Source organism: Branchiostoma belcheri, unplaced genomic scaffold, assembly GCF_001625305.1.
Source record: "Branchiostoma belcheri isolate BF01 breed outbred unplaced genomic scaffold, Haploidv18h27 scaffold38, whole genome shotgun sequence".
Classification (NCBI taxonomy): Eukaryota; Metazoa; Chordata; class Leptocardii; order Amphioxiformes; family Branchiostomatidae; genus Branchiostoma; species Branchiostoma belcheri.
In genome coordinates, this window is record NW_017803998.1 from 2347161 (window position 1) to 2373313 (window position 26153).

General features: G+C 38.6%; 2 protein-coding genes across 2 annotated transcripts in view; one reads left to right on the plus strand and one right to left on the minus strand.

Annotated features, from left to right (window-relative positions):
- The window catches only part of LOC109476608 (staphylococcal nuclease domain-containing protein 1-like), a 168464-nt gene that overhangs the window by 41034 nt on the left and 101277 nt on the right, over positions 1–26153 (minus strand). The gene's annotated exons all lie outside the window — the stretch shown is intronic.
- LOC109476609 (leucine-rich repeat-containing protein 4C-like) overlaps positions 13210–26153 on the plus strand; it is a 72494-nt gene continuing 59550 nt past the window's right edge. The window contains exon 1 of the mRNA XM_019777600.1: positions 13210–14018. The gene's annotated coding sequence lies outside the window, so the exon portion shown is untranslated. The remainder of the gene's footprint in view (positions 14019–26153) is intronic.

Consider the following 26153-nt stretch of genomic DNA (forward strand, 5'->3'; position numbering starts at 1 on the left):
TGGATATTGTCCTTGGTGCTGAACCAACTAATGTATACAACATAATACATTCCTTCCTGTACCTATGTGATCGATGGTATATATACTTGTTACATATCATATGAAAGCTTATTGTATATACTATGTCTAGGAATATATTTCAACTTGACAATATAAACTACAAAGGCAATAAACAGGTAAAAAGCAATAAAAGATAATATTATACTTTATACCATGGAAAATTTTACATAAAAGCTGCTATAAAATAGAAATAAAACTTGCCACTAAATCCACTTTGTGCAGTGAAAACATGGGGAGACTTGGTCAGGCTGTTTCCATCCCCCATCTGCCAGTTTGTGCCATCAAATCTTGTATCAGTTGCAGCTTGATGGGCGACTCCGGGATTTAAATCCCCATCAGCTGGCCGGCTGCAACCTCGCCTGTCAGTGCCACGTTCCCTTGTTGTTTGGCCTTTTCCACACCCCCGACCTCGGCCCCGACCTCTACCCCTAGCACGACCACGGCCATTAGTAGTTCCATGGCCGATGTCACATTCACCAATGCTATCTGGTTCCATGTGAGCACATTCCCTCCCGTCTGCTAACACGATCCGTCTCATTTTCACTACTCTCAATGGAATCAGCGTCAGATATACGTCAACCATAGGCTAAATCAACAGTAGCGACCTCCTACAACAGTTCTTCGAGGGTAAACGTCGTCATTTTGGTGTTAACAGTCCAAATTCACCGCCCAAAACACGTAAACAAAAGAACAAAGCCTCGGCAGACGACGCCGCCGCCATCTTGGCAATTATAGGCCGCAAAGCATTGTGGGATGACGTAATCGGTGATTACGCAACCCACTTTGACCTCTGACCTGCCCTCACTTACCGCCGCCAGTCACTTCCTGGTCGGCGGGCGCGAAACATGCAGCTGTGCTAAGTTATCCCGGGGAATACCCTATCCCGAATATACCCGGGCATGGCACACAGGGGATGTATAGTGAACCCGGATATACCCGGGACCGGCAGCTTAAGGGTTAACTAAAGGCATCCAATGCTACATGTATTTCAGGACGACAAAAAATATTTATTTTTGAGTACCACCCATAAATAGCTAGAACCAGCCTACCATACGAAACAAGAAAACCTTTTTCCCTCAGTGACATCACATTTTTGCCTCACAGATCAGTATGCTACAAGTACAATGTATGGACTGAATCAACTTACAATTATTATTAAAAGAATGACCAGAAAATTGACCAGTCCTTGAAAGTCCAGTTTTGCTGTCCTAAAATTGCATTGTGTGCCTTTAACAGTGTGATTTACAAAGCTGTTCAACCAGCTGTAACTTACATTAAAAACCTGTTGAAAAGATAGAAGAACAGTAACTGTTGTTTCAAAACAGCCAAAAATTTCCACTCAACAATGTTTTGAGTTGCTACCAATGAACTTCAGTTTTCTGTCACGCAAGACTAATTGCTGTAAGCCAAGATATTTCCATAAAACCCTTGTGATTTCGCCTTAGCTGGGGTGATATTACACATTATCATATCATATTGCTGCAGCACATGCAGTTGACAGTTGGATATGGAGTATGATCACTCAAACATGGAGAATCCAATGCAACCATGATTACTTTCGCGACTGTATCAGTCATAACATCCGACTCTGCAATATCCTTCACAACTTTAATCTAATTCCCAGGTTCTCAGGTTTATTAAGATTCATCGCAAGTTTTAATTCCTTCTGACACTTGCATTTCAGTTCACTACCGTCAGGTACACATTTGGTGCATGGAAGCACTCAGTGTTAACATTTATATTGTGCATAATAGTCAACAACAACAAATCAGATAGATCTTCACATAGAGTCACCCGGACATTTTGTTTCACTTGACACTGTAAGGATTTTAGACACTGAACAAGACTATTTCTTGAGAGGGGTGAAGGAAGCCATATACATCAGGGCCCATCACCCTACATTGAACCGCGACGGGGGCCGACATCGTCTACCAGATACCTTTGACCCAGTCTTGACGTCACACTTCAAAGAAGCCACGTGACAAGCTTTACTGGGTTAGTCTACTGAGGAAGACCAGAGTGACTGGTCGAAAGCTCTAGGTGAGAGAATTTTTTGTGTTGGACCAAAAGTTTTAACTTTAAACAAACAAGAAATCAGGGATTTCAGAGCTCTAGGAAGTGTTTTGAATTTTCCAGCAAGTACCGAAACTGTGGAGGGGATTGTATGATGTACATGTAATTTAATTGGGTATTAGTCAACCACTGCCTGAATTCCTCCAGGTACCACCCACTTCTTCTCACCTGGCACACGGAGGACTTTAAAAACCTTTAAAAAATGAAGGTCTGTTCACGTTCCCTGCAACTATCTCTGCTGGACAAGCATACACACAAACCCACCCTAAACCGTTCTTCTGTTTGTAACACTTGGTATCACATTGCAGTTACAGGTGTGTCCTTGGTATCATACTGCAGTTACAGGTATGTCCTTGGTACATGTATCACATTGCAGTTACAGGTGTGTCCTTGGTATCACATTGCAGTTACAGGTGTGTCCTTGGTATCACATTGCAGTTACAGGTGTGTCCTTGGTATCACACTGCAGTTACAGGTGTGTCCTTGGTATCACACTGCAGTTACAGGTGTGTCCTTGGTATCACACTGCAGTTACAGGTGTGTCCTTGGTATCACATTGCAGCAAAAGTGTGATTTTTGCAGCTTTTCATGTTATTTGGTTGCTTTTTAACCAGATCTGAAGCTTTGATATCGAATGGTAAAATTCAGTTTTCTAATCTAAAAAAAACTAACCTTTTTTTCCAATAGTCCCATGGGATTTCGTTCATGATTGGGTGTTTCAAAAGGGCCCTAAAGTTGAGTGACCGAGTGGGTGATCATACCATCCATGTGCGAGCGATACGGCAAACTGTTAATGGGGTTACATTACGGGATTCAGCGTGACCTGAAACCAAGACCTGACCACCCCCAGGAGAATCTAAATGTCAGCAAAGAGCCCCAAAGAAAGGCTGGCCTCCCCGACCTTCAAAATTCAAGGTCAGCGTTCTCCTAGCGCCGCACGCTTCTGGGAGAAAGAATTATACAACAAGGGGCCCTGTCTTAACCCTCTCTCTTCTGTGGCAATCTCTTGGCAGAAAATTTGTACTGGTTATGTGGTTAGGCAGCAAGAAGAGGGTTAAAAGAAACTAAAAGGATAGAAGGACCAGACAGTGATCCATTTAAGATATTGTCGCCTGTGAGTCTCTTCTTTTGTCTGTGGTGTTAATAGGTGACTAACAAGTGGTTGGCCCCCTTCCCCTCAATATCATTGATGCCATTCCACTGGAATACTTCTGACCAGCATGAATGATTCTTATCAAAGTGTTCACTAACATGAAAATCCCAAAACATGGACATCTACTGTAACAGTTACTGACTAAATTAGATAAATCCCTAATCAATTATAATGAAATCTATTCATTGTGTAGTTGTCTGCTGACCACAAAGCCAAATTTAAATTGAGGTAGAGGTTTTACATGTGTCTGTTTCTGTTTTCTTGTGTTTCTGTGGTACAAGCATGTCAGGCACACTGACAGGAAGTTAGGTCAAGGGTCCCAGAAAAGGTTATTTTATTTCTTGTCTACAATTTTTTGCTGTTTGCGTGTCTGTTGCCTTGTGAGAGATGGTGGAGAAATACAAAGTAGACAGAATAGCAAGAAACTGACAATAAGAATACAACAAGAAATTTAAAAAAGCTCTATAAATATTTCACAGAATTATGAGATTTTTTTGGCTTGTCTGCTTTTTAATTCTTTCAGAAGATATTAGGAGCATGAAACAAATAAAATAACTTGCAGTGAAGTGGCAGAGAGAGTAATGACCTTAAATCTTACACTCAGTATTCACCAAGCATATATTATCTAATATATGATCAGAAGATGAGAGAATATAAGATCACAAGATGAGAGGAAGATTACTATATTCAATTAAATTCACTTCAACTCTCCATCAAGATGGATGCATTTCAATTATCAAGGGTAAACTTGTGCCTAAAGATAATTGATGAAAGTCACTAAAATGCCATAATATAATGTTGCTGCAAGTCAAACCAATATGCCACATATGTATCTTATGCATCTATATTTATCAAGCTGCCTTCAGGACAATGGATTATTTCTCTGTTATTTCATTTTATTGATTCCATCAAAGCAAAACATTCAGCCAAGGCTGTTTAAATAGCCAGAGGCCATTATAAAGGGCTAGGTCTGGTGACAGACATAAATGTGTTAAAAGTTCTATAATACGGCAATGTACTCTACGTTACGTAATTGTCTACAAATGGATCAAATATGCTAGGTACTAAGTCGGAAATAAAGTGAACTGTATTACATTCAAAATTAGAAGAAAATGAAGGAGTATGATTTTCTCATCACCCAATCTGTCTTGTTGATAAACATTGGAAGCTTGTATCAATTTTATGTAAAAAGTACTGTAAACCTTGACATTTTTTACTGTGGTGGTTATATTTTTAAGATGACCTCTCTATAGCGAATTCACGACACTGCAATTTTGTGTTTCCTTTGAATTGTTCTAAGTACTACGGAATTGTTTCAACTGCTTAAAAACCACTTTTCTTGTTGCAAATATCAACTCCCTGCAAAAATGAATGAGTTTACAATACCATACTCATCTGAATACTATGTGTTTCTGTCATATTGCTCTTGTACTACAGTCTACAGATTGTTTCAACAGTTACTGCATATTAAGAAACCTTTTCTCTTCTGCATTGTTGTACTTCCAGTAACCTCAAAATTAACTCCCAGCGAAAATAAATGAGTTTACAGTTACCACACAGCATATTAGATGTTTCTGTTATATTGCTCTTGTACTACAGCTTGTTTGAACTGCATATTAAGACTGAAACCTTTCCTCTTCTGCATTGTTGTACTTCCAGTAACTGCAAAATTAACTCCCAGCAAAAATAAATGAGTTTACAGTATCACACTGAAGTAGATGTTTCTGTTATATTGCTCTTATACTATATTAAGACTGAAACCTTTCCTCTTCTGCATTGTTGTACTTCCAGTAACTGCAAAATTAACTCCCAGCAAAACTAAACAAATCGACAGTACCTTTAAATTTTGGCTGAGTGTTCAGAAATGGTTTAACAAAAAAACTGGACTTTATCTTAATATAGAAAATCCGTTGAACATTCTATTGGGTGATCATCATGAAGCAGTACCAATTATATGCAATCTTATAATATTACTGGGAAAGGTGTATATTTTCAAGAATCGTCATTCCGCAACTATTTCTTTGTATAGTTTTGAATCCTTTGTAAATAATTTTAAAGCCACAGAAGAAAGCATCGCACGAAAACAAAACAATATGATCAGTCATTACAAAAAATGGGGGGATTTAGCAAATATATCGACTGGGTAGAATGTTTTTATGTAATTCAGTGTGTGTTTGTCTTTTTGTACGCTCTTTTGTTCTGTTGAATAAAGGTTTGTTAAAAAAAAAAAAGTCGACAGTACCAGACTGAATAGGCACCTAATGAGGCCCCCACTGTTCAGAAGTATTGCTTACTACGATAATGCAGGCTGCAAGCCTCTAATGCTGAATGTGCCCTTTCTAAGGGTGAGGTGGGCTAACAGCTTTTCCTCTCCTCCCATCCATTATGCCTGCCATTCTAGCCGCTAGAGGACCCTACCAAATGCCTCACAAGGGGGCCATAGGGTCTCTGGAGAGCGCTAGTGTTAACAAGTCAACGGCATTTAAGCTGGCGAGGCCCGGGGTGAGAGGAAGTCTGCGGAGGGGAATCAGACAAAAGTGGCGGCAGTTGCACGGCGGGTGGGAGGGATTGAGTGCACAAATCAAAACTCAGCACTGGAGGACAAGAAAGTCAAGATTCAGCAAATTGCTGCAAGATAGTATTTTTTAGATAGTATATATTAATTATTTAATATTCAATAAGTATCAAATGGACAATGTGGTGCTGCACTATTTTAACAATGCCACCCACAAAGGACTAAAAACTACACTTGTCTATCATTATACAATTATTACTAAAAACTTTTATCAATATCAATATTTGAATATGCCACCCTCCAAATACTCATGTCATGGTAGCAGTTTGGGATCTACAAGACTTAGCATAGCTACACTAACTTGTTTTTTTGGTGGGCATATGCAAGTAAATTCATTTGGGCCTATTTTTTTCAAATGGAACAAAATATGAATATTCTACTAAATGGAAAAGAAGAGAAATTGCTCTTCTAGTCAGGTGGGTAGCGGTTAAATCATCACACTAAATTTTACACTCTGCCAGAACTGGAAATTTGTTCCATTATCATCCCAAAGTTTACAATGCAAACACAAAATTTTATTTTGATTTATCACTTAATTAGAATTGAGTATTTCACCATAAACCAAAGTATACATTTTTAAAGACTATATTGTAAACCTGACAGACATGTGGGATATAGACAGTATTATAGCTGGTAGCAGTAGTCTAAACTGGATTTCTTTTCCTTTCAAGGGAAATAGCTTTTACAATATTGCAGATGGGAAAACTAAATGATTCACCAGGCAATTAGCAATTTGGAATGGTTAATGAGTAATGAAAGAAACCAATATCATGATTGTTTACTTTTTTTATCACTGCTACTTACATGATTGTAACATTGACTACTTCATCAGAAAATTAACTCTGTTCAACAGGGCTCGAAATTAACATTGTCCCAGTGTCAAATGACACTAAATTTTCAGCTTGGGACAATTCAAATTACGTTTCGGGACAATTTTGGGGCAATTGGAAAATTCTAAGACCATCCACGTCATTTGGGAACGCGATCCATCCATCCTGCTGCAGACTGCTGGCAGCCTATAAATATAATACTCTGACACACATTTAAATTTGACCAATCAGGGATTCCAAATATCAGGGACGGTGCCATGCCCATGATATTATCATGTATTTCCCTACATTTACTAATAAAGTGGATTTCAAGTTGTACAAATTCAGTTGTTGTTTTCTTATTTTTGTCATCAACTTATTTCCTGAAAAGCAGGCTGGGACAGTCCATCTTCAGTTCGGGACAATTGAAATCTATGTTCGGGACAATTCTGGGACAATAGTGAAAAAAGTTAATTTCGAGGCCTGGTTCAATGCTTCAAAGGCATCCGAGTATAATAAGATTTTATTATTCTGTGCTGTGTTGACGTCATTTTGGCCTCTGAATTTTACATCGTATCTGGACAACTGCTCTGAAGTTAATGAGATGCATAAACATCATTTTGTGGTTGATACGAAATCCTAATAATGAATTACGTGTCATGTGTGATTAACATTCTCCCTCCTGCCTAACTGCATATCATATTAAGCGATACAAATTTGGTGGCAAACGGCTACTAAATTAGCAGGTTGAAGGTTTAAGACATCCAATGTAACTTCTGGTTGGCAAAATTTTAAATATTAAGATTCTGGATTTTTAGTCAATAGTCAATAGTCAACAGTAAAATGGTCGCTTGTTTTGTAGGTTGGTTTTAGTTTTCTTTATGGGTGGAACCCAAAAAATAAAGGGACTCCTCACATTGTAGCTTGTTTTTTAGTTATTTCAAAAGCTTCAAGAACGAAATTATGATGAAAATGTGCTAAGAAATGGCAGTAAATGTCAATATGAGACAGATTTTCTAATTCTGAATATTTTCTCTTTTGCCGCCCTGAAATTGCATCGGATACCTTAAAGGCTTTGCATAAATGACTGTCACAGATTCTGTTATTAGGGACTGGTATAACAGGCCTAGATACTTGTATCTTGGATCCACCACAACATATAAGACCTCTTTTCCAGCCACCTATCAGATGACCAATTTTGGATGATTGACGTTTTTACAGTTCATTAGTCGAATGGCTGCAAAGTTGTACCGAGAGTGACGACACTCCAAGGTCCAATTCACCAGACCGCTTATATATTTTGGAAGGATTAAAAGCACGAGATCCCAGAGGAAACAACAAATCAGAGCTTTCAGACTTTTGGGAAGTATAAGTCATGTATTCTGGGTTTCCTTGTGACTTTCAAGCTCTGGAAGGTTTGGGTTTTCATGCATAAATTGGAACTGAGGACGGCATTGTATGATGTAGTTTAATCAGGTATTAGCACAACATCCTGAATTTCTCCACATACCACCCACTTACTCCTACCTGGTGGGTCACCTTCAGGCTTGACCTTCCAACATCTGTCAACATCACCTCCCACCCACAATACGCAACCAAAGCAATTAATTAAGACACAAACTCTGCCACCCAAAACAATACTTCTTTACTGGGAAATAAGAATATATAATAGAATTTTCTCCCAGTAACCTTTAGAAATGTCACTTGTGGATTTACATTGTACATAGTTTTGGTAGCAGCTGAATCAGCCGAACAGGTGGACTTGGACTTGGATTCCATCCAAGGCTTGCTGGTTGTTGTTACCAAGCTTTTGTCATTCTATGATTAAAGTAATGAAGTTCCTAACAAAAGTTAAACTATGATCTTTCAGTGAAAGAAAAAATGTGATAGAACAAATTAAAGGTCACGAGTAAAATTGATTGTTTGTGTCAGCAAAAAGTACATTTAGGTCTCTAAATGTAAAAGTCTGTCACAGGAAGATCGCTGAGGAACAGTCACAACATCACTGTTCCCCATGCAAGAACTAAACGGCTGCAACAGTCCTTCCTGCACTACAGCATCAGACTCTATAACAACCTGCCTTGAACCTACACTAGTACTGGACTTTGCATAGCCTGATGCAACTTTGTGCATATATGTTGTAAATAATTATATTTCAGTCCATACCATGGTATGGATGAAATATATTGTGTTCTCTGATGTTTCTTCTCCTTCTCCTCCTTCTCCTGCCAAACAGTCAAAGGGATTCAACTCCGCCATCATTCAGCCAAATGACTTGAAATTTGGCATGGAGGTAGAGTGGGCCAATACCCCCAGGCGTTTTTTTCATTTTTTTGATACATGCCTTTAAAAAATTTTTATGAAGGTTTTTTGGGGCATTTTTCGCCAAAAAATGGATTTTTGGATCCTGAGCCCTGGTTTTACAACCAAATGATCTGAAATTCGGTATAAGGGTACCTTGAACATGTGTCTACAGAATAGCAGTCACATATTTGGCATACACCACTTCCAAAGGACTCATTTGGGGGACTTTAATGGCTATTTTCAGCACAAAAAGGGCCAAAAGTGCTATACCCGTTCCATGTTCTATCTAAAGAATGGCCGGTTCCATCCATGGAACACGTGTTCCATTGCGGGTTACCTGAGGTCACATTGCACCTAAGTGGTGCGTAATGACCCACACATTCAATTTTATGTGCCTAAGACCTTCAAAATGTATCAAATCTCATCATTGTTAGTTTTTGCATACCTGTAATAAGATTAGTAAAGCTTTCGAGATTCAAAGTACATGTTGTTGCATCTTTGTTCTCATATAGCTACTTTAATTCATTTATTTGAGAACCTTCGCCAGTTTTGCACTGGGGTAAGTTTGGAATAGTCCACTTTTGCGTGGGAGGGAGATGGACTGAAATATGCTGTATTTGCTCCCAAGCAAATGTCGGCCTTTCTAGTTTTTTATATGTGTCTTTTGTATATATGGTTGTTTATATGTATTATTTCTTCTATGTGAATGCTGTTTAATGCTTCAAATGATGTGACAAATTGTACCTAATTCAGGGGGATGCGCTTCTGCTCCCCCTGCTGTTGTACATTTGTTAAATGATGAGCAAATAAAGTTGAAAGTAAAAATGTTATTCAAGCTACAGTTATTCAATGGCCATGTGAGATTCATGCAGTTAGAGTCAAAAGTTCCATTGACAGAAAGTTTGTGCAAAAAGACTTGCGTGGTGGCGTGAAAAATATATTACTAGCAGCAGAAATAAAATAAATCACAATGGAACAAACTGGACCCCAGTGGGTGTCAATCAAAGGTGTGGGGGGGCGGTGACCCTGACTCAAGGTCGAAGGACCCCCTGAAGAGTATTGAAGCAATACAGGGGTCAAAATGGTACGGTCCGAATTCTGAGGGGAAAACACAGGCCAACAGAAGATACTGGAAATGGAGTGATAGTGTACCTACAGGGACCGAGGGTGAACGTAAGGTCACAATTAAATCAGAGAAGGCGACACCGAAACGTTCCTATCGGACCGCCGTTAAAAGAACTTGTGGAAAATGAGAAGTCAACGGCTGCCTGGTACAACAAATCAGGATTGAAGATCGCAAAGGGACGACGGGGGCAGCGGAAATGGAGAAGTCATGAAAGGATTACCGCTAATGCTAGTGGAATGGACAAGGGATGTCTGATAAATTTACCTGTCTAGTGGTACGACAAACTCTACTCCAAACTTCAATAAGTATTGTTCGCTTTCTATAGGTATTGACAGTAATGTTCACACTGTGCATGTGTAATAAAGGCTTACAGCAATGTTCTTGCCAGCTTGAAATCTTTTTTTGTCAACTCAATTTTCTTGATGTAACATCATGTCAAGTACCAAAGACATTTCAATCCTAGGGGTTCCAGGGGCATGCTCCCTTGGAAAAAAAATTGAAACCATGACCCTGTGGAACACTATTTTACACATCAATTTTTGTCCATCGATGATATGACAAATATGGCGAAATTCCTGTCTGTCATGAGCAGCAAAATTCTGTTAAATGATGGAAAGACAGACGCTGGCTAGAACATTTGCTCATACACAATCATCACTCATTAGAATGACCAGCAAGAACCTTGGCCTTTACCACTATGAATGGTCAGCCCTTTGGGCTGTATAATGACCCTGCTTACGTAAGGTACAGCAGCCCAAAGGGACCATCATTCACTGAGTACGTCTATGGATATAAGCTGGTCATCATTCAACCAGGCCAAAATGCAGGATTTTTGCGTCATCTAGTATGGACTTTGATTTGCAAAATTTCTATGCAATATTTTACTCACTATGTTCTATTATAATCTGAATTTAATGTTTAACAATTTTGATAATTTCAGAAGCACTACTGATACAAACAAGTTTCAACGTAACATGGATCTTTTTAGCTGCAAACAATTCGTGAAATTCCTGTATGAGCAGTGTATATACTATATTAGGTAAATATTTTCTTTCATTCATGGCATTTTTTGAGTTTACATTCATAATAAACCAAATCAACTTTCTAGAAAGTCAACAATCCAAAACTTTTTGGAATCAGTCTGATACCTATATCTATAATTTACAATACAAAGTTCCTATCATATGCAAAATCTAGCAACACAGACTTTTGTAACTACTGTACATCAGATATTGATATTGAATATTGAGCAGATCCAACCCAATATTACCTACAATACAGTTGTAAAATCTGGGTCAGATATCTTTTGTGTTTGCCGAATATGCTACTGAAATGTTTTAGCCAGCGTCTGTCATTTGAAGGAATTTTGCTGCTAATGCCGGACAAAAATTTTGCCTATTCCATCATCATTGATGGACAGAAATGGGTATGTGATTGAATGAGTTTGAACTAAGTTTAGTCTACCAGCAAAATTTGCCCTTCAAAATGTACAATGTGGGAAATAGCATTTCAGGGAGTCAAGTTTCAAAATTTTTCTGCACGAGCATGCCCCTGGACCCCCTTAGGATTGAGTTGACAGAAAAAATGTCTGGCTGGCTATATAGCTAGAACATTGGTACAGACACTATAGCTAGCAGATACATACATGTATTAAGATTCTGTGAATAGTTTTATCAGCTTGGTATAGCCGACAGATACAAGAAATGACAAGTACGTGACTCTCGTCTCCACAAGTAATACAGAAAGGCCATAAATGCTGCATTCTGGAAAGATGGATGCCACAGTAGTGACTCGTATTCCAATAAAGGAACAATACATAAAAGTCATCACTTAATCAATACCCATTACATCATATACAAGACTAGTGTAGGTAGGTAGGATATGGTTGGAAGCTGTCGTTTTTTTCCTTGTTATGCCACAAACGAAATAGGAATTTCAGTCTTTTCCCACGAATCAATAGCAATCATATCAGCGTACTGCTAATAACGCTGAAATATTCATGAAAACTAACGGCGTTGCGGCAGGCGTATCGCACCATATTTCAGTCTGGTATATTCCCCAGGCTGTATCAGTTTCCCCCACTACACACACATTAACACGGAGAGCTCGTAATCCCTCACACTCCTACAAAATTCATGCAAATCTGATACTACGTCTGACCCTAACATCTGCGATTGTAATTGCCAGTTTTTTTTACGAACGTTTGGGGTGACAACGAATATAAATATTTGGGCCATTCCAGAGGTTTTGCTGGATTCCAAACGAAACGTAGAGGGAGAAACTTCGCCCACGGCAGGAGAGAGATTGTTGGAGGAAACCATTATCAGACTTAACCATATGACAGGCACCCGGCAGGTTTTATCTGCAGTGATGGGAGCTACGAAAAATGATAGGGAAGGGGCACGCCGCAGGACAAAACACCGCACATCAACTTCTATGGAAAATCTCCAGATTTTCGTGTTAGCTATAAAAAGATCTCCAGATTTTTGCATCACTAATAAAACATCTCCAGATTTTTGCACTTGCTTTCAAAGATCTCTAGATTTTTGCATTAGGTATAAAAAAACTCATTAGAATTAATCTTTTTAAAGAAAATTTCAATTTTTTTGTAAATCTTAATACTTTTCCAAAAAGATTTTTAAAAACCCTCAATTAACATTTAGAGGTTATTTTAGCTTTCAATGAAGCATGATTATGAAGAGTCTCACTGGGGGGTATTAATAAAAAAAATATGATGCATAATGAATGTAAAACACAACCTTTTAACAAAATATCTAATACATAGGTCAAACATACATTATTCGTACATGTACATGTACAAACATCTAGAAGCAAACTAGTAGTGCAAACCCAAACACTGCTCTCTGTTCTTGACTTTAAACATTTCACACTTTAAGCTGACTGTCTAAGCTTATACTTTTATTAGCAAATCAAAGATATCCTCTAGCTTAACACTCCTAGTTTTTACCCCCCCCTCCCTTAATTCACATCCTCCATCCTGTATAATCCAGTTTGTTGCTAATGTGGATATTGAAAACTGATAGAATCGCGTTCCCGTGTAATATTTTACACGGAAGACGGCTATTGAAGTTTGTTCCTGACGTGTTGTTTTATTAGAATCTTTGCGGCAGCTCTTTGGCTTATCTGTTCATTACATTGCAAATAGAGTGAGGCCTCCCGGAGGCTATGAAAATTAGGAGTTGACACATAAGGTCACCCTTTCCCTCAATACAATTACCTAAACACAGAACCAACACAATAACATGGTTCCATGCAGAGGGGTGAAGATGGAACACGCTCAGAGGAATATTTGATGACTTCTTGTCAAGCGTTTTATTATTCCAGTGCTGCTTGCGACGGTTTACTAGGATGTACCCAAGTCCGCACCTCCTTTTCTTGCCGTTTTCTTTATTGACCTCCTGGTGAATGATTGCTGCCGGTTGCTTGTTAAACCGTAATGTTGATATCGTCTGTGATGACCTCACAGTTGGAGTGAAATGCGTAATATTCCAACGGCGGGTCGTACCACTATTACAGAGGTAATTAACGACGCACCATCATTGGACTGTACCTTTGGGAATATTGGCATAATTTAGTTCCAGTGGCTCTAATCACGCCATCTGTAGTAATACATAACTTACTAAAAGGTCGTGAGATCCAATTAAAGCTGTCGTCCCCCATTCTGCAGTAGTTTAGCCCGCCTGTCAGGCTGACGGCATTGATGGATAGGGAGGGTGCTGCTCGGCCCTCCTGATTACCGTACGCGGTGCCGCGGCGCCCCAACATGTCGGACAGGTGTGCGGGCACGATCTTGTCCCGTTCGGCCACACCGCCTACACGTCTCGGTACAACTACGTTTCGTTGAACGAAGGGGTTTCCAGGTTTAGAGGGTGTGTTGAGGAATTGTCCGATGCGAAGGTGAGAGATGATTCCAATTTCTAGAAGAACTGGAGCGTGGGTGGCCACGGGCCAGACCAACGGGGAGGGGCTGTACAGTATTTCCTACTAAAATACCTAACAAATTTTACAGTACATATTATAACAACTAAGTATCCAAATCCTACTTCAAATAATTCCTGATATACCTATACTGTTAAATTAAGAGTAATTCGTTTGTACAGTAAGAGGGATTTAAATGAAAAACGCCACCAGTTGTAAGTAAATATGAGCTGTACCCAATCAATAGTACATGTATGTCTCTTCATCCAACTTGGGTTGCCCCCCTCCCATAATGATTTTAAAGAATTGGCCCAGACTGAAAGTATTCCATGTGCCTAGTTATGACAGATCTATTAAAATGTACATTTTACCATAAATGTATAATTTGTTACCATTCTAGCAAATTCTGTGTTAAAACTACATGGTACAGCAATGTGTAAGTTAGCAACCTTAACCACATATACTACTTAATATACATTGTATGTCACTGCCAACTGACTAATCCATTTGAAATGTCATTGAGAGTGCTTCTAAATGATGTAGATTGGTTGAGAAATAGCAGTGGTTTCCTGCTAAACACCTATGATTTAAACTCTTTTATCGCAGAGGATGCGTGTTAAGGTCTCAAGAGGACGTCCTCTATAAAAATTAAGTTTGCTGAGCCTAACAGGCTCATAATTTACACTATCAAGCTATAATTTGCTTAAACATGTATGTCATACCATTAACTTCCAACTGCAATTTCTGCAGAACTATTATGATGCTATTATCATTTTACATGACAGAATGAATAAATAATACTAGTGAGGTAATAATTTCCATTAATTTTAATGTTAATAGTATCATGATGTTTGTTATTACCTAATGCTAATGCATCATGAATATGACAAGCAGTAATTTAATACCATAGAATATCTTCAATTATGCAAATTGACTTGGTGTGTGGTTCACCTTTGTCCTATATTTCATAATACAGTAGAAATTTAAATGAATATTCAAATTTTACTGATACTGACTAACAACATCCTAAACTAATAATGGCAAATTTTGGGGAATTCAACTTTTTATTTATTTATTTATGTCGATTTACCACATTTGTGGAAGGATTGACATAACAGGTGACTATCACCTTTTCAAAGATGTCAAACCTGAGACCAGACTGTAATGTTTGAACCACTCACACCGGGAAGGTCCCCTACTCTTTTCGATAAGTGTGGTGGGTTCTTTAACGTGTGTGGGGTGTGGCTCTCCCAAACACGGGACCTCAAATCATACAACTTTTGTTAGAAATCCTTTGAAAAGAAAAGATTCCTTGATTAAGCATGTTTGAAGAATCACAGCACTTTTTCTTTATTAGCCTTGCAATGACTGGCGCAATTTCAAGAGTGAAGCCTACAAATATTGCCTTCCTTGCATTTTTAGTGGTCCTAAAACCCTTGCAAGCTTGTAAAATTGGCAAAATAATGTGCAACATAATACAGTTTATGATATTGTTGCAATCTCACATATACCTGGCTAACACTGCAGCTACAAACAATTTATGAAGAGACGCCAGCACTGAAATGGCTACTTCACGCCTTTACAAGCACAATGGGTAGTCTTCTCTCAACGATAGTCCATCTAAATGTAGGATAATGGCCTATATACAGTTGTATAATGATAATGTACTAACCAACGTTATATACATGTACATAACTATACTGGTTATGTACATTTTTTCCATACAGCTATTTACAGTCACTCAGTTGTTTTTATGAAAGAATGTGTAGGAAAGACTATCATTGCTAATTATATTAACTTCATATGTGTTGGTAAAAATCATTCACAGCCAATATTTATCTGTAATTTTTGAATGCAGAAAAAAAAGGAATTTAAGAAAATTTTGCACTGTCAAGGAATGAGCAGTCTACTGCCTGGAGTGCTGGTCATGGGCGCTGAGCCAAACTTTTTAGTAAGTAAGAGGCCATTTACATAAGGGCCTCATAATTACAACCATGATCCCTTAACCGAGATGGGGGCATAACAAACTTCTTGCTAGAACGTACAGCACCTGCGCGAAACCTGTAATGTATTGTACATAGCATTTCGGCAGAATGCCTCATATAAGGTTGATTTCGCTCATATATGGTTAGCATTTCGACAGTAGTTTCCAAATGTTATGTAGGAAAGAATATCCTCTGCAACAGGCAAAATTCTGATGCAACGTTGACCAAAAACCCAACGAAAAATGCGAAAATACGGGGTACTGCGCAGGCCCAGTACGTTCTGCCGACGTGCTCCTCTGATCCTTTGCTCACTGAGTCACATGTTCTATCTTCATAATGTGACGTCACAGAAGCGGTGGATTGCTCATTCCAAGACTTGAGTTGAAAATTTTGACAGTCCAATTTTTGTACAGGAAATTACAATGAATTTCAATGATGCTTTGGAAGTCTCAAATGACCATAAACTTAAGACAGAACACAGTTGTTGTAAAAACTTCTTAGGAGAACACACATATCTGACAACATATAACGCAGTAACACCATTAATCAAAATCATACAATATTTCTTGCTGCGTAGATATGGGACTTTATTGCCTAACTTAACTATCAAAACAACCATAACTTATGGCACATACTTCAGATTCCTCAGAAATGACTTTGGAACATAAAGAAAAATGTCTTCTTGCCTCTGGGAAATAAAAAACCAAGGCTACGCTGAGGAAACGTCGTATATCTTCATGATACTATCTTAGCCGTAACTGCTTTGCACACATTACATCAAGCCAAGCTCCACAGTTAGTGGGGTGTGACGGAAATGTATGATGCAAATATCACTCCAGAGTATCATAGACTTATACTTTTATGGTCCCTACATGTATATAATAATGTTAAGAACACATTGTTAAGCCCGCTTGTTCTTCTTGCCTCAAGTTTATGTTTTAAAATTATCATCATTCAAAATTGTCATAAATATCATGTAATAGCAGATATAACTTGGAACAAAAAGTGCAACATCACAAATTTTGATGCAATCCACCTACTGATAAAAAAAAGTTTTGACAGTTATATTTTTGCTTGCTTTACAATCCATGGAAATGTAACCACAGTGTTTGCATGGAGGTAGAAAAAACTACATTTTTGTACCTCCATGGTGTTTGTAAGCAGAGTTTGTACATAGTATTTCTGTTTATGAGGGTTTTGTCTGTTAACTTTGTGTGCTTGCTTGACAAATTGTAGTCATCTCCACATGCAATAGGCATTTAGGGATACAGACAGGAAGTTAGGTCAAAGGTCTCATGATCAGAGAAGGTTATCTCATTTCCTTCCTTCAATTTCCTGTTCTAAGCTGTTACCTTGTGGGAGCTGGGATTGGGGTGAGGGGGGTGGTGGGTTGATACATGGACAAAACAGAATCAGCAAGAAATTCAAAACAGTAATTAAAAAAATTAGAATTTTTTTACTAAACAGAAAACAAAAATATTCACGAACAATAATGTTAAAAATCAAAATATTCAAGGGAGGTATGAGGTAATTTGTTTCTTGCTTCCTACTGCAGAAGCTGACACACACACATATATTTTGAGAAGACTCTAAAAATCTATTTTTTCTTTTTATCAGGTAGTCAATAATTTTTTCCTTGCCATATGCAAACTTTCGAAATCCAAACAGTATCAAATATAGGTTGGAAATGTGTATGCAAGACTATCATTCTCCATTTGGCTCTCTTCACCATTTTCAATCATATTTACATTTTGTGCTCAGGGACTGGTTCTTTTGTTGCAGCCAGACTGAATTGTATGCGCACACAATTAAGGAACTGGGGTGCAAAGGTCTGGTATTGTGAAGCCATTCTGTGTTAAGTCAGTTAACTTCAGTGCCCGCTGAGATGGTAGGTTTTGATCTGCTCATGTTTGATTCATGTCGGGTACACGCTTGTTCTTTTTGTGAAGTGTAGTTAGTGATGCATACCGGTTCACTGGACTTGGATCCGGACTTGTAAGAATGTTTAGGTTCAAGTCCAAAAAAAACCTATAAGTCAAGAACCGAATCCTGACTTATTACCATAAAAGACCATTTCACATACCCCCTTTCTTTCCAAACCACGTAAAACCTTCCGTCGATTGCAAAATCTTTGCTGCAAAATGAAGAAAACATTGCCATCGGGCATCGTCAATTACCGGCCTCCATGCTATGTGGCCAAAGTTTCACCCAGACAACATTGCAAGGTTGTCAACATGCAATTTTGTATATGTCATGGGTTTAGGTCCGGACTTACAAGTCCGGAACTGAACCTAAACCTCTGGACTTGAATCCGGACCTGAACCTAAAATTGGGTTTAGGTATGCATCACTAAGTGTAGTCACTGTGGAGTTGTTGAAAGCATACAAATCATACCTTCTCTTGTGATGGAATGCCATAGATAAAGGCTCGCAAACAACATGCAAGTAGTACCTTGAAGTAGTTTCCAATATTGTAACAGCTATACAATCATGTAATCAGTTGCTTCCTAGTCAAAGTTCTGAACACAAACCACAGGTCCTGATTTGCATACTTAGATGTTCATACTCACAAATGCAACATGCATAAATTATGTAAATGATTCACAATTTGCATAGCAGGTTAAGAACTCCCAGCACTGTTAGCATTTACAACATATTACCTGCATGGCAGTCAGCTAAACTTTCCTCAGTTTGCATAAATCATGTAAATAACTTCACAATTGGCATTAAAGTTTTAAGAACTCCCAGAACTGTTAGCATTTACAACATATTACCTGCAGACAAAATTTCCTCATTAGGCCACACCAATTTAATTTGTTGGTTCTCGGATTCGCCTCTTCGTTTTTTTCTGATTTGCAAAAAAAAAAAAATTTGATTCTGGTCCTGAATCAACTGAAAAATGCTCATGTTTTGCCCCCAACAGTTGAGGAAAGTCCTTTTCTTCCTAGTTGTTACAGTTTTCCCATCTATCATTGCAGTGGTTTGATTAAAAGTTCAAAATTCAATGTTTAAATTTTAACCCGGCCTTTTATGTTGACTTCATGGCTCATTTTGTAGCATTTAAGCCTATAATAGGATGCCTAGACCTGTTTTTATTTTTATTTTTTTTGCCCTGTCGCTTCATATTTTTTCTGAAAAAATCCGAGAACCAACAAATTAAATTGGTATGGCCTTAGTTTGCATATATACAACTGCCAGTCAGGCCTAATAAATCTAAATGAAGGACAGACCTTCACCTTAACCAATCCCCTTGTGTGTAACATACATTGTACATGTACAAATGTATTGACTGTAAGACTTACATTGTATGTTCGATGAGGCCTCTGTTGTTTAGGTACTTTTATATGTCAACTTCAAAGATTGCTGACAGACAGTTATACATGCAGTGGTCTCATTATACAATACAAAAGTGTTTGGGGGGAGGGGGGGGGCGAATAACCTTGAAGATTAGCATCAACTCCAACGACCTTCAACAAATCTACTTCGACCTTTTTCATCTCAACTAATGACACAGACTGCATGTATGTAGCAGCATGCTTTTTATCTGCAGATGAAAAGCGAAACTTAAGCCTTTCCATAAAATAGCCTTTGATTTCAATGAGAGAGGGTATGCCCCCGAACATATTAGCTTCCTTTTGAAACATAATCCTTGCGGATGAAAAATTATGGATCCACAGATGAGACCCCGACTTGGTTCCTCCAAGCAGCAACTTGAAGAATCAAGACACCGTTGATTATTGATTTTCGGAATTCAAAGCACGAATTGGAAATCATACTTGACTCGTTCGGATTGGGAACATGGTACATGCCAGGAATTACGTGGAAGGTATCAGACAAGCTACCAATTATGACTCCAGGAATGCCAAAATTTTAGTTACAGTTACAGTTACATGAGCCCCCCTCCCCATGACTTGAGACATGCATTGTGGGAAATCTAAGAGTCATAACTGTTACACAATTATACTTTTTTGAAAGTCAGCTTGACAAAAACACCTTCTCAAGGACAGAATCAGTAAGTTTAAACTTGGTTTACTTTTCCAGTCTTCAGGTCCAAAATTGATGATTTCTTACGACAGGAAAAGCACATTTTTCTGAATTTTTTGGAAACTCTCTTTTCAACTTTTGATTCTATCTATATATCGCTATTAGCTACAATAGTGTTGCGCTGCCTTGTACACACACACCCTACATGTATGCCATGCATACAGCTAATAAGACAGTAACTGTTGTAGTGACAAAGTGCACTTGACAGATTTCACGGGAAAACCTCCATTCTACAGTCCAAAGAGATCAGCTTCACACCAGATAATTGTGCATCTGTAGATTTTACTTTGAAAGTCAATTTGTATTCATAATTCTAGTTTGTTACTTTTTCCCTAGGCCTTTTAGCTTCAATCTAGCTTAATTAGTGACTACATGTAATTAGGGAGGCACACTGACAGCAAACATCTATGTCAATGAGGTTCCTCTATTGATTTTACATGCTGGTAGTCTGCAGTTTATAAGACAGCTGCTAGGTGGCCTAAAGCTCATCCGTTTCTTTCTTAATTATGTTGAAACTAATCTCTAAACCATAACAAAGTAGACATCAGTCTGAGAGTGCCTCTGTTTCAGCATATTTGTTGTCAGCATAGTTTGGATAGACTGTCAGGATATTGGTATGTGGGTAGGTCTTGGGAAGATTAAGGTCAAGTTCAATCTTAGGCCTCTGGCAGCTGTCCTTGGTGCTGTAGCAGAACTTCCATTTTTCAAAAAATCTTTTATTCTGTTGTGTCTGTATTTGTCAGCATAGATAATTGTCAGCATAGTTGGAATGAACTGTGATGATATTTGGTATGTGGGTAGGTCTATGGGAGACAAACGTCAAGGTCATTTGTTGGCTTTCTGACAGCTGTCCTTGGTGCTTAAGCAGAACTTCCCTTAAAAAATCATTCATCCTTGTCTCCCATCAATAACATATACCTTATAGATATTGTCAGTAACTTAATTGTTTGTTGATATGATAATTATAGCAATATTTGTTTGCTAACACTTTGCCCTTGAGCATAACAAAGTTATCCTCAGTGTCGTGATGACAGGTCCACTGTGGTAGCCCACAGGGTGACAACGAGTACCATATGTGACATCCCCTCCTGCAGGGCAGGTTCAATGCTATCGATTTCTAACGCCAGCTGCCTACTGGACGCATGGCGAGACTTTCCACTGACACAACATTACAACATCGTGGATCTTCACTATGAAGTGAGCCACACGCAGGGACAGGTCAATCGATAGCAGAGGAGCAAAATCAATTTTTATTTTTCCCCATTTCTGCCAATCACAGACTGAGGGAAAATAACTTCATATAACATAAAACACTAACAGTAACAGTATCACCTATCAAAGGCAACGTATTATAATCAATATTGATTATTAGTTAAAACTCAGAGGTGGCATTTAGGAAGGACTTTTTATCCTAAACATAGTTATCGTTATGATTTTGCATAAAATTTCTACACTGCAACTTTTAAAATATCCGACAGGTTTACAAGCATAGGTCGTATCTAGGAGATCATTTTCAAAAATATTGTTGTAGCCTGAGAGGTAGTGGGAAGTTGATATGACTCAGCTCACCTAATGGGTGACATGGGAGTTGTTAGAGGAAGAAACCCAGACGATATAACCTTGCAGTTAGTTATATTATCTCATTCTTCACGTGCCTTCAGACATTAGAGGCCAGAGACAGGGTCTTCACAACCAGACAGTGAAATTTTCCTACCATGAATTTTACCTCCGTATACGGAGGTTTTGTTTTCAGTATGTTCTTCTGCTAGCGTGCTTGTGTCTGTAGGTTTAAATAGTCACAGGTAGTGAAGGGGGAATGGTGTAACAACAGACTGACAGGAAGGTCAAATTGGAGGTCAGAATGGTCAACAACAACTACAATTAGTGGTGCATACCGGTTCACTGGACTTGGATCCGGACTTGTAAAAATGTTTAGGTTCAAGTCCAAAAAAACCTAAAAGTCAAGAACCGAGTCCGGACTTATTACCATAAAAGACCATTTCACATACCCATTTCTTTTTAAACCACCTAAAACCTTCCGTAGATTCCAAAATCTTTGCTGCAAAATGAAGAAAACATAGCCATCGGGCATCGTCAAGTACCAGCCTCCATGTTATGTGGCCAAAGTTTCACCCAGACAACATTGCAAGGTTGCCAACATGCAATTTTGTATATGCCATGGGTTTAGGTCCGGACTTAAGTCCGGACCTGAACCTAAACCTCTGGACTTGAATCCGGACCTGAACCTGAAATTGGATTTAGGTATGCATCACTAACAACAATGTATAAACAAATTAGATATAATGAAAGTGTGAAATCTTTTGATTTCTTGTTCCCACTGCCATATTTTACTTTCAGGCCGAATAATGCTGATATCATGTGTTTTTCTAACTTCCTTTGTCTATCAAGAGTACCTTTTCTGTTTAGTACAATTTTTACCTCAACACAAGGTTTATAAAACATATGAATCACATGTTTTGGGTTAAAACATTTGCAAAACATTAGGAAAAATGTCCCATAGATCCTACATGTGGTGCTTTACTTGAGGTGTGTGTATGTGCATGCATGTAACTTGTGTGTAATATGTGTGTTTGTGTGTGTCTGTGTGTGTTTTTGTACGACATTGTGCAAGTGTTTGTATGTGTGTGTTTGTCAATTTGTTCACCATGCAAAAAAACATTACGGGCAACGAAACTCGAACTAGAATACCCGGTATGCCGAATAGAACAGATGATTCCACCGGCACTTCCCATATGTCTGAGATTTAAAGCATCATCTCGTCTTCATCTCTAAATCCCTGCACCGTCCTCGCGCAAAATCCTCTCCCCAGAAGACAAATGACATCATTTCTTTTCTCCACCCCTTCTGGACCACTTGCTCGGTGATGATGCATCCAAATGGCACTGCCCCGAAACTCTCAACATGTGCCTGGATGAAGTAATGGCATAATTGAACGCACGCAGAGGCTATGAATGTCAGCGGGCATCATTGAAGGCATCAGCGGACGCCTACATTCCACAAAAGGACCAAAAAAACACGGCAATTAGAAAGGCAACCTTATACTTGATTGAGATCTCAGAGAGTGGATTACATGTGAACAGTTTATCAGTTGAAATGATTAGTAGGGGGTTTGCTCTGTAGTTTGCATGGTTAATCAACTAACAGGATGAGAAAGCGATGAAGTGTTGTCTCGGCAGCCTGGCCTGGTGCCACTGGCCCTCAAAGAAACCATTATATTTGATGGATGAGGCTGCTTGGATGCTTCTACCGTCCACATTTGCATTTTAAGGAACACGCTTGTCAGGGATCATCGCACAGAAGGACGATAGAGACCAATCAATGGGTGTTAACATTCAGGGATGCGCAATCCGGCCAAGCCTGAATAGAGATGAGACAGTATGGAAGAGTGGGGAGGGGGGCGGTAAATTATGTTCCTTGGCAGAGGGTTAAGGATGGCAGCAGAATGTAATAAAAAGGAGTACAAGGTTACAGTAATGTGATCATGACTTAAAGCAGCTAACATTCACAAGGGAATTCTTGAAACATGGTATTAGAAGTTTCTAGTCTTTTTTTTTGTTTCTTTTGCATAACTGGTAATTTTAAACCACCTAATATACCAGTTTTGTGCTCTATACAATCTGGGTAAAAACAAGAATGTTATGTTGAACCACTCACATTGGGAAGGACCCCTACTCTATGCTGAAGGTGTGGCTCTCCTCAAACCCAGGACCTCCATCTTTGCATCCCTTCCAAAACGACATCTCTAACTGAAGATAGACTCTCATTTTTGCCTGAGTTGAGTGAGAAAAGTGCCTTTCTCATTGCAAGGGCATAACTGGGATTTCACTCAGGTTCTGAGTTAAAAACCTTAACCACAAGATCACCTTGCCACCAAAAACTCTAAAAATACCTCTTTTAAAAATTGTACGCCCTGATTAAAGATAAATATGGAACTAATCTTCCACATTTTATGCTTGAAGTTACACTTTCAAAGCGGTAATGATTTGATGGATAATTGAACAAGCTAAACTTAGATATGCAAGACTCAATTGTCCAAAACTATGCCTGAAAATTGGAGTGAGATTTTGATGAATTTCGAGCTCGATATTAAGTGCTTTTCAGATCATCGCATCACATCAATATTTAGATCCAAAACTCTGCCGAGCATGAAACTTAAGGATTATCAATACAGGACCACACCCAGAACATCCATAGTGGGGGACAGAGATGGATTTCTAACTCTCTCAGTTTAATGTGAGGGTTGCTTTATTGCAATAGTAGATGCATAACGTAGACGCTTCAGTGTACACAGTACAATTCAATTCCTGGAACAGAAGTATTGTTTTGTGTGGGTGAATTGTGTGTGTTTGTTTATCTGTTTGAATGGAATAGGTTGACAGCACATGGGTAGGGGAAGACTGACAGGCAGAATAACGGGGTTAAAGGTCTCAGAATCAGGCTGGGAGCCAGCAGGAATTATGGGTGGACTTGGAGGAATTCAGGAAGCCAAAAGTCTTAAATCTCTTCCTTTTCTGTTGCATATCTTTTGTTTCTGATGCATATCTTTATAAACATTTGTGCTGAAATTAGTCAAAATCTTGACAAAGTTGCATTTTTGAACTTTTTATCCATACAACAAAACCAAAAGACTACTGTACTCAAGTGCAAAGAAGTAACAAATAGAGGGCTCAACTGCATGCATGTACTATAACTCATAAACAAAGCTAGAGCAGAAACTACTGATAGCAGCAGCACTCAACCATACCAGGCAGCCCGATCTTTGATGTACAGAAGTGAGATGCATGGTATTGACCCGTTTCAGCGCCTTACACAAGGACTGCAGATTTGTTTGGGAACAGTTGAGCGTATCCGACGTAAAAGCCCTCCTGGGTTGTTGCCAAGCCTGTGACCTCAAACCATCACCATTATTTAATGTGCCGGTGGAAAAAAATGGGTCAAAGCCCCTTCAGTTAATCCTAAGTTCCAAGGGCAGAGAGTAATGCGATGATTGGGTCTTTTGTCTCCCATACATCAAGGTGTCAGTCTTGATATGAAAACTTTTCCCAGGCAATGATGCATGGATAGGCTGACTTCTTCATTACCCACTCAAACACTGTTTCCAAACTGTATATCATTAATTTACTTCCTAGTACAGATGAAGTATTCTTTTGGGTGGCTGAGTTTGCCTCTCTGCTATAGTTTTCAAGATTCAAGATTCAAGATGGATTTATTGGTTCTTCGCAGTTAAAAACAACTGAATTGTAAACCAATTTACAAAACATTAGTATATTAAAACTACATAGCAATAGTCCTAATAGCTTTGATTGTATGGAGGGTGGGAGATGATTTTGACAATTGACTGATGGGGAGGTAAGCCTGAAGGTGACCCAGCACAGTTGGGGGTAAGTTGGCAGTAAATGGAGGAATTCAGGAAATGGTAAACTTTCTTTAAAAAGTTTGCAACCTTGAAAGTGGTAATGATTTTCAAGTGCAGTATAGAAAATGGAAGAAACACCACCCATCCATTCATCCATCAGTCAATAAAAGAAAATGTAGTGCGCTTGGCTTCTTCCTGTTGGGAACGTTCTTGAACAGGAAATGATAACATAAATATGCAGTAAAACATCAATGGTCTATAACAATGTGCTCACAAAAATGAGGGAAAACACAAAAGAGTCAATATTATGAGACCAGTCAGTCTATATTATCTGTTTCTAGGTATCAATTTTCCTAAGAAAATTTGCTTCAGAAAAAGTGTATAGCACATCATCAGAGGGTTGAAATTGCCAAAAATGTCCTGCGAAGTGAGCCCAGAACCCCCTAGTTTTGCATGCACCCCCCCCCCTAAACTGAGGTACAGACAAAAAGTTAAAGCTAGAGACAGCCCTGATTATGAGTCAATATTTCAGCTAGTAAAAAGTATGACTGTGCACTTAATGTTTTTCTAGAGGCAACATAACATGTCACTTTGATGTAGTATACTCTTACATTAAAATCTGTATTTGTAGCCTCAAATGATAGGCTAGTGGATAATGACATGAGGACGTCTTTTTATGTGAGACACAAGAGGAATCTTTGCAACTAGA